The 10,082-nt window shown below is 59.6% G+C and overlaps 1 protein-coding gene across 1 annotated transcript in view; it reads right to left on the reverse strand.

Annotated features, from left to right (window-relative positions):
• Positions 1-8,486, reverse strand: part of CSK (c-src tyrosine kinase) — a 20,460-nt gene extending 11,974 nt beyond the window's left edge. Inside the window, exon 1 of the mRNA XM_012640618.1 lies at positions 7,856-8,486. The gene's annotated coding sequence lies outside the window, so the exon portion shown is untranslated. The remainder of the gene's footprint in view (positions 1-7,855) is intronic.
• Between the last annotated feature and the right edge of the window lie 1,596 nt (positions 8,487-10,082).

Here is a 10,082-nt window from a genome sequence, read left to right on the forward strand (position 1 = left end):
GGAACAACAGAGGAAACTGATAACAGAGGTTGCCTCTGGGATGAGAAGGGATCAAGTTCAAGGGAAACTTACTTTTTACTGTATATTTGCTATTTTGTCCTTTTGGACTTTTGTTTTTAACCACATGCATCTATTACCTTCCCCTTAAAAATAAAATTGAAAATAAGTAACTTTTTGTAAACCACCTCCACCAGGAGCCTTTCTTGGGTCCCCAGCTGTGCTGGCGGGCACCACCCTGGCCCGACCGCGTCTCACGCATGCCTGTGCTCCACTGAGAATCTCACTGGTTGTGGCCTGTGGTTTAGTGTGGACCCGGAGCTCTGCAGGGGAAGAGCCAGGGTCTGACTCACACTGCATGGGCTGGGCCCACAGTGGCCGCTCAGTAAACGAGGGCTGAACAAACGAATGAATGAATGCACAAAAGGGGAAGCCAGGCTGGCTGTGCCACACTGAGGTCCCATAACTAGCAAGACTATATTTAACCCCAAAGGGACAGCAGCTGTCACCTTACCCCCACAGGGCTAGGGCACAGGGGCTTGGGATATGACAGGGCCAGTGCTTCATTCTGACTTCCTGCCCCAAACCCTGCTCCCAACAGCCCTTGGTGCTGGGGTCCCAGGAACAGGCTGGGCACTGTGCCCAAGCACTGAGGTCAGTGGCTGCAGCCTCAGGCAGGCCTTTCTTGGGAGCCCAGGCTGGTAAGGAGGGGCAATGAAGGGGAATTGGGAGCCCGGAAACTCCCAGGCGGCTGTTTTCCTGCCCTGGAGACAGCTGTAGACCTCCAAAAGCCAGGCAGGTGCTAAGGGCCAGGCTAGGTCAAAGGGCTCCTTGCCCTGCCCCCCTCACCAAAACTCTTCTGCCTAATGGGGCGTGGGAGCCTTCAGTAACTGTTTACACCCAGCTAAAAATACGCACTGAAAAGGGAAGTGCACAAGAGACCTGGGGGAACTTGGCGCCGTGGCCCCCAGAGACTCTGGTCCTGCCACAGGACCCAGCTGGACCCTCTGGCGGCAGCCACTGGAAGCAACAGGCAACAGCCAGGTCCACCCTGCCTTCTCACTCTCTGAGCTGGTGTTTCAGGAGCCTTTGTGTGTGCCCAGAGCCATGCTTGGCGGGCCAGCGTGGGCATGGGGATAGGGCCTAGAAGGTCCCGCCCTTGGAGACCCAAGATCTCCAGTCATCAGCCTCTCCTCTGTGTCCAGCCCAGGGCCAGGTGCTGGGGGCCCCAATAAAAGGCAAACCTGGCTCCTGTCCTTCTGGCTACTGGATGGTCAGTCATGGCCTGGTGTGCTCAGTACCTCAAGAGATTGAGATGGGGCCACCTGGGAAGGCTCCCAGGAAGAAGGAGCAGGGGAACCAGAGCTGGAAGGATTTCAGCGGGAAACACCTGGGAGAAGGGTGTGCTGGAGCAGGCCAGGATTAAGAGTCCCAACCTGCGGCACAGAGGGAGTTAATTAAGGCTGAAGAAGGCTCAGGGAGGCTCTGAGCCCAGCCTCCAGGTCACAGTACAGATGCGGGCAGCATTAAGTTTCAGATTTGGGCACGCCCCTCAGAAAGGGCAGGGCACCTAAGAGGGCGGCACCCGCAGTTGGGCTGGCTTGGCAGCAATAACACCAGCCCCACCCCTGGTTTCCCAGAGGGCATCCAGGCTGACAGTCTGTGACACCCCGGCCACGCACCAGGCTGGAGGGCTCCCACTGAGGCTGGGGCCCGGCAGGTGGGCCCTCAGCACCCCCACTGCACAGATGTCTCAGGAGAGGCAGCATAACTGAGCACCAGACCCTTGGAGATGCTGCAGCCTCCCTGGGGGCCGGGAGGATTAGAAGAATGCCTGGCACCCCGGCTCCTTCCAGCCCTCAGCACCCATGACCTGGGGGGCGGGCTGGGTTTAATGGCTGAAAAATGTTAAAAACTAAATTACAGCAACTCACTGGGCCTGTCCCGATGGTGCAGTGGGACCGGAAGTCCCGTCCAGCGGTTTGGGAGGGGCGGGGGCTGAGCTAGAGCAGGCTAACGGGGAGCCTCCTCCCGGGCACTGGGCACTGCTGCAGCTTGAGGCTGCCTCTCCTGGCCCAGAAAGGTTTCTAATTACCGCTCAGGAGCCTAATTACCTACACGCGCTGGGCAATGGGGACTCGGGCTCCCTGGGGCCCTAACCCAGGCCTCTGCTCCCCAGCCCGCTCAGCACGGGCCGTGGTCTTTGCATCTTCACTCGCCTACATTTACATGTGGCCTCTCATGAAGTGTCCTTGTCCCTTACCCCAAAGTCTCCTAGCCACATTATAGGTGGGGAGGCGGAGGGCTGAGGCCCATGAGCTGTCTAGAACTCTGAGCTCAGATTTCTGGTCTCCCCATTTCAGAACTGGGACCCACAGAACACACAGCCCAGAGGGTAAAGCTACGGGGCCAACACTAAGGACAGGCTTGCGACCCACGTGGGGAGAAGGGGGCTGTCAACACGCTCCCCCACCAGGACGGGCTGTTAAAAAAAAAACAAAAGCACAGGAATTAGAGCCTGCTGACTGAACACGGTCTGGGGCCCGCATTAGTTATTTAATCCTCAAAACGCCCCATGGGGCAAGTACTGCTGATCTCTGACAGAGGAGGAAACAAGCTCTGAGGGGGTCGCCCAGCTTCCCACAGGGCAGAACGGGGACTTGAGCTCAAAGATTTGTCTGAACCTTGGTCAGGAGACCTTTCTTCCAACCCTTCCTCGGGCAGACAGATGACCCCCTGAAAATGCACAGACCGGGGGCACTGAGGCCCCGGAGGTCTGCCCAGAGCTTGGCTCGTGTGCTCTGGGAGGCAGAGGTACACCCGTGCCCGTTTCTTACTCGTCTGCATACCCTGGCCTCGCACAGAGAGGCCAAGAGCTTGCCCAGGGCCACACAGCAACTAGCCACCGGGCCCCAGAGAGGGTAGAAGCTCCAAAGGACCTCACCCTCAACATGCCTTTTTTTCAAATGCTGCTTGATTTTCACAGGTCCCTCCCCTCCAGGAAGCCCTCCGGGATGCTCCAGTCCACACAGACCCCCAGCTTCTGCGCTCCCAGCAGCCCTGTCAGAAAAGTTGGAACCACAGGCCTCCCCTAAGTCTCCTCCACTGGCCAGCAGGGGAGCGCACACGGTTTGTTCTTCTTCCTCCCCTCCTGTTTCCCGGCAGCAAGGGCAGCAGAGGCCGCAGATGCACCAGGCCGAGTAGGGACCAGGTGCCGGCTGGTCAGGGCTGAGAAGCAGCAGCCAGCATGGACAGGGGTCAGAGGACAGCAGGTTTTCACCCACCCACAAGGCTTCCAACAGGCCAAGCAGCCTCTCTTCTGCTTGTTCCTTCGACTCTGGGCCCAGACCACGGAAGGGGAGGCGGAGGGAAGCTGCGGTTGGAGGGTGTGCACAGCTAGTGTGTGCTGAGAAGCTGCCCTCATCACGGCGCCTCAAAACTAGGAAGAGAAACTGAGCAGGCAGAAAGGGCGGCTGAGCTGCAGGGCGCCCTCCAGTCTCTCGGGGCCTGCTAAGGGGAGCTCCCAGATAGCTGCTGGACAAACCACTTCTTCCTTTTGGGCCTCAGTTTCCCCAGGGGAAAAATGGGATTCTCTCTCAGGTCCTGCCAGTCTGCCCTGATCGGTGTAGTTTATAACTAATGAGCACCGCGGGCAGCATCAGGCCTGATAAAAGAGCACCCCTCAATTGGTGGAGCACTCCTGATACTGGGGAGCAGGGGCTCAGCCGCATGAAACCAGCCTCTCCCTGCTCGCTTCTCCCTTCAGCCACGCAGGGAGCACTAGCTCTTCCTTCCCCAGCTCTTTATTTTTAGGTCTGAATTTGACTTTAATCATTACTTAGCGGATTCTATTTCCAGCCCTTGGATGAAGGGACCCAGAGGGAAGGGGGAAGGAGGAAGGGAGGAAGGGAGGCAGTGCTCCCTGCCATGCGTAGGGGGGGGTGGCCTGCTCCTCCACCCATCTTGTCCCCAACTAAGGGTGGGGGGAACTGAGAAACACCCAAAGTGCTCGCCTGAGCCAGGCCAGCATCTTGGGGAGGACTCCACCCTGTGACCTCATCCCAGCCCAAGCTGTGGGACAGGAGGGCAGTTGCAATGCCTACTTCCCCTGCACCACGACCAGGGAGGAGGGAGACACTCCACAGGCAACAGTCTGGCAGCCAGAGTCTGAGGTCACATGCCTGTGGGACCTCTATATTGAACGGACCAGCTGGGGGAAGGACCCCCTGCCTACGCTGGTCTTGGGCCACGCGAGGGTCATCTGGGGCTATGGTCTCTTAGGCCCAGGGAGTGCCCAGCTGAGACTGGTTTCCTCCTACTGCCCATGGGGGGGTCCAGGAGGGTATTCCCAGTTACTCTGGTCTCCACAGACACGTCACAAGAGCAAGCAAGGTGTGTCACAGCAGTACACACTCAGGTTAGGCCTGGGGAACGCCTGCGGACCAGGAGGATGTTAGCACACCAGAGTTCCCCAGTGACTCCGTGGACCATTTATGTTTCCTTCTAACTCCCAGCTGGGAGGCTCTAGGCTCTAGAATCCCCCTCCCCCAGCTTTCTTCCCTTCCTTGGCTACTGGGAAAGGGTGGGAAGATGTGGCTTGCATGGCTGTCCCCAGGATGCCTGGGTTCCCTGCCCAAGTCTCAGGCTAAGGAGACCTCTGTTTCCACTGGGGAAATGCTGGGCTGGGCTGGCCTAGACCAAGCTGGCAGGCAGGAGGCAGCTGGGCTCTCAGAGAAGAGGCCTTGTCTACTTAGCTCTGATGCTGGGAGACCGGAAGAGGAATGGGTGGGGTCAGGACAGCAACCAGTAGCCCATATTCCCAGGGCCAGCCCCATGCCCTGGGCCAACCAATCACGTGGCGATAGGGAGAAGGGACGGCAGGGAGGCTGGGCAGGGCACTGGCCACAGTAGCCCAGAACCTCAGGGACAGAGGGTTTCAGAGGGGCTCCCTCGGCAGGGACCATCTCTTTGCTGGCTAAGTGGTCAGCCGACCGCAGCCCACGGCTCAGAAGTCTTCCCCACATGTTGAGGCAGCCGGCAGCGGGCATTCCTTCAACAGTGCCAACCCCTACTAATAAAGGGTAAGCAGAGGACAGGGGCTGTGCCAGGCACTTTCTAGCTCCTTGGTTGGCTAGTTCACGCTGTTTTCACACCTTCCTCTGAAGGAAATCACGATCCCCGTTATTTACACAAAGGAGGCTCAGGAGGTCAGTGACTTGTCCAAGGTCCCTCCACCCTCGGCCTAAGTGGCATGGCCGAGCCTGGAACTTGTATCAGTCAGGTGCCAGGTTGCCTGCTCTCTGCAATACGCCAGCTGCTTTTGGGGCCGGTAGTAACAACCGCCACAGCAAAGGGGAGACGACGCACACGCGCAGTGAAAGGGTGCAGGCGAAGTGCTGTGGCGGCGCCACCTGGAATGCTCTGTAGCTTTCTAGAGGCAAAGTTACCTAGACTGTGGCGCACCATGCTCAAATGCCCACGGCCACAGTGTTCAATGAAAACCGGTGTGATGGCAGGCACACTCACACGTTACCAGCCAGGAAAAGACTGGCAGGGAGCCCCAAAATGCTAACGCAGTCACTGCTTAGCAAAGAAACAGTGGGTGATTTTTGTTTCATTTTCTAAATTTTCTAGAGTGCTGTTTTGTTACTTTCTAAATCGAGAAAATTAGTACGTACAGTTTCCTTACATTGGGCTCAGATTCGCTTCCCTGGGACTGACCTCCTCACCAGCTCCAGCCCAGATGTCTGGGACATTTCTGCCATGAGATGGCCTTTCCCATATGGGACAGTCCCTCAGACACGTGAGACTCTCTCTCTACCTTCTCTGTTCTTGGAGACTGTATGTTGAGGCTTCAAAATCCCTCAAAAGACGGAGCCAGAGTTGACCCAAGCAGTGCCGCCCCTTTCGAGGGCAGCCATGTCACACTGGGGATGGGGCCTCAGTCCCTGCCTATACTTGTTTGGGGAAAGCTGAATTCTGTCCCCTTTCTAACCCTTGCCATGGGCCACTCTGTGCGGCTCAGCCTCCTGGGGCTGGTGTCCCTGCAGTGGTGAAGGGGAACATCTCTGGTCTTTCCTTGCCCCTGACCCAGCACAGAGAGAACACCCACGTCTGAGGGGGAGGATGGCACCAAACTCACCAAATAAAAAACACACCCCTGCACACGTGATAGCCAGAAGCCAGATTCCTTTCTACAAAGGCACCGCACGCGCACCCTCACAGCTCACAGTTGGTAAAAAAGCACCAGGTCCCAGCCCCAGCCCCTCGGACTGGAAAGGAAGTTAGGGCTGGGTGTGGGGTTATGTGAGGGGAGCCTCACAGGCCCAGGGCACCTGGGTCCTCTTCATCGTGCACGTCAGATCAACCAGAAAAAACACCTTAAACCAAGGACGGGGCCCGAGCAGAATGAAACTGCCAGCAGCTCCGAGGGGGCCCAGACACGGCTCAGCATCCTCCAGGGAACTGCCTGCGCTCCTGGGAGCAAGAGGACCCTTCCAGTCTCACCCCCGCTGCCTTTGCCCTGTTCCTGCTGTGGCCACACCCATAGGGCACTAGGAGCCCTTGGGTGTCCCCCCTCTGACACCGCTCCCATGCCAAGGCTGCAGGGTGCTACCAGTGGAGACAGGGCTCCCACCTTGCCCGTCCTGATCCCACTCACATTCTGAACTTGGCTGCTCCTGTGCCAGCTGGGCCACAGGTGTGGGGAGAGCTGGGCTAGCACTGACCATCAGGCTGTTTCAACTCAGTGCCGGTGCCAGGACAAGGCCTTCCAGCCATGCCACACAGTTGCCCCCGTGCCACACTCTTGCCACATCCCCACTAGCAGTGGGTTCGGCCTTAGGCACCAAGGGGAAATCTCATGGGCAACGCCGATGCTGCCTGAGGGGCAGAGACGGGCGGAAGCCCTTTCCCTCCCTCCAGCCCTCTGCGGGGGAGCACGTGCTCACCCCACAATGTCCCTCCTGGCCAGGCTGGGGGCCTGCATCCCTGCTGGGTGAAGGGACCTGCCTAGTTTTCCTCCACTCACAGCAGCCAGCTCCACAGAGCTGGGGAAGAAACGACAGCCGGCCTAACTCTACCAGAGGCCCGGCCGGTGTAGTGACTTCCCCCTTTGAGCCTCAGTTCCCTAGTCCACAAAATAGGCGGCGAAGTGAACCCCTAGTTAAACTCCAAAGATCTGGTGGCGGGACACACCCCTTCCTGACACCTGGCCTGGGCCCTGAGGAGCCTGGGAGAATGGGCTGACCAGCTTGCTAGGAGGTGGGGGCACAGTGCTAATCCCAGTGTCACCTTCAACCAGGTTCAAAGCCCTACCCAGTTTCCCACCCAAGGGTCAGAGGTCCCTTGGCTTAGGCTTGCTCTTCCAGGAGGACTAGGGCGACAGGCTCAGGCCCAGGACCGGGGCTCTTAGCAGGGCTCAAGTGAGGCGGCTGGGCCCTGGGGTTTGCCTGCAGACGGCGGGGCCTCGGTGGGGGAAAGAGGGAGGGGTCAGAACCAAGCAGGCCAGGGCATCTCCAGGGAGGCCCTGGGCAGGGAAGGGCAAATTCCCACGAGTCCGGCCTACTCTCCAGAGCCCTAGCCCATACTGATCCTCTTCCTCCAGCCACCCCCTACTCCATGCTCCTCACAGGGAGGACTCGGGAAAACCTGAGTACCTCCCTCGTGCGCTCCCTCCCAGTCAGGTCTGACAGTGGCTCCTGGGAGAATTCGAACTTGAGAAGGAAGGGCTAAAGGAGGTGGGGGATGGGAGTGGACGCGACAGCGGCGGCCACGGAGGCTGGACATGCGACCTCCACCCTCTCCCCTTCAGCAGACACTCGGACGCCCACCTCCTCCGAGGCTGCCAGGCACTCACCTCTCTTGGGGCGCTGCGGTCCGGGCCACCTCGCCGCGGGCGGCATCAGCGGCCTGCGGGACGGTCCATGCGGCCAGGGGGGAGGGGAGGGGCGCAGGAGTCCCCAGGGGGTGCGGTACAAAGAGGTATGGGTGCGGAAAGAGGGGAGGAGGGCCGGCCAGACAGAGGCAGGGGGATGGCCGCGCGGCCCGGGTCGGGGAGGGAAGAAAGGCGGGGGAAGGGGGGCGGGAGGGAGTCGGGGGGAGGAAACAATGTAGCCGGCGCGGCCCCGGCAGAGTTCCGCTTCCGAACGGCCGCCACCAAGGTTCGATTTTGGAACGTCGCGCCTGCTGCCAGGGGCCGCCCCAGACGCTCGATCCCGGGCTGCGGGGCTCCCCGCGCTCCACGCCCCGGAGGCTCCGGCGGCCAAGGCTGGCTGGGGCGGGAGGGACGGCTGGCCGCGCACTGCCCCGACAGCGGCGCGGCCGGGCGGTCGCCCCGCTCGGACCCCGCCCCGGCAGGACCCCGGGGCAGGGTGCGGGGTGGGGCGGCAGCGGGAGCGCGGCGGCGGGCTCGGCGGCGCAGCCAACCTCGGCTCGCCCGGGGCTCCGCGGGGAGGAAGCTCGCAGGCCTGGCGAGAGGAAGCGCGGCCGGATCCTCCGCCCGCGGCAGCGCGCCTGCGCGAGGGGGCCTGCCCGGCGCGCGGCGGGGCGTAGGCCGGCGGGGCGCGCCCCCTGCTGGGCGCCGGGGGCACCGCGGGGGGGTGTGTCCGCGCCCACGCCCTGCCCCCACCTGCCCGCCTGCGTCCATGGCTCCGACGGTCCCTCCCGGAGGGCGACCCGCTGCCTTGGAGCTCCTGCCCGGCCTTCTCTGGGCGCAGCTGCCCTGCTGTAGGAGCGACGGAGGCCGGGACCGGGCCCCTCTCCTCAACTCCGTTTGTGGAGAGTGGGCCTCACTCACAGCAATAAGCATGCATCCATTCATTCATTCATTCACAAACAATTCCTGGAACTGACAATGAGACAGACCCTGCTCTGGGGTCCACTGGCAAGACCACTTCATAACTGTCAAGGAGTTCTCAGTTGGGTAGGGGTAGACTGACAGGCCAGCAGACAGTCGCAGAGCAACAACTGATAGCAGTGGAGAGATGGCGTACAAGTCCACAGGAAGCAGAAAAGAAGGGAGAGCTAACGGGGAGACTTCACAAGGCTGGGACCCAGGCAGAGGGGACAGCATGCACAAAGGGAGGGAGTCTGAGAGCCTTGGTGGCTTCTGGGATCTATAAATAGCTCAGCAAGCTGCAGCTGGCAGTGTGGGTGGGGGAGAGTGGTGGGAGATGGGTTCCTGCAAGCCCCGGGGGCAAGAGAGCCCCAAAGAGTCCCATGGGTCTTTCTTGGAGTTTATTTTCTGCCTGGAGGCAACAAGGAAGTTGTCAGCTCTGTGGCCTCGGGCAAGTTACTTAACTTCTCTGTGCTTTAGTTTCCCCATTTGGCAAAACGGGGAATATAATAGTACCAACTTCTTAAGGTTTTGTGGGGAGGAAATGAGTTAATACGTTTAAAGTGCTAATACGTTAAAGTGTGCAGTGGCTGGCATGTGGCGCGCCCTCAGTTAAGCACGGGCTGTTATTGTATCACTGCTAATGAGGAGCAAAGAGGTGATCTGCTCTGAGCTTCCAGAGTGGACATTGTGCTCAGGCACGGGGGGCATAGACAGGGGTGCAGTGGTGAGGAGGAGACCAGAGACTCCAGTGTAGGTAGGAGGTGAAGGGTCAGGCTTAGGTGAACAGAAGGTAGGGGGTAGTGAGGCATGCTGGCAAAGTCTAAGAACACGAAATAAGTATGAAGGGGCCCAAGGGAGTGACAGGGAGAGTAAAGGGCCCCGTGGGAGACAGCTGGGAGACAGTGTGCCCACCGATTGTAAAAAGCCTCGAATGCCAGGAGTTGGGTATGCCCCCTGCCTCTGAAAAACTACAGGTTGGCTCACTGTCCCAGTGTACCCCTGGGGCACCTTCCCAGCTGGAGCCAGCCCTTTGGGGAGGGATGCCCTTGAGGACACATCCAGTAAGTCTCAGAGGTAAGTGTGATGTAACGGAAAAAATGCATAGATTTGGGGTCCACATCTCAGAGTTAAATCTCAGCTGGGACACTTGCTAGCTGTGTGACCTTGGGCTAGTTACTTAAGGTCTCTGAGCTTGGTTTCCTCTTCTGTAAGATCAGGCTCAGAATATACTTCTCTCATGAGAGAT

This window comes from Propithecus coquereli, unplaced genomic scaffold (genome assembly GCF_000956105.1).
Source record: "Propithecus coquereli isolate 6110/MARCELLA unplaced genomic scaffold, Pcoq_1.0 Scaffold155, whole genome shotgun sequence".
Lineage (NCBI taxonomy): Eukaryota > Metazoa > Chordata > Mammalia > Primates > Indriidae > Propithecus > Propithecus coquereli.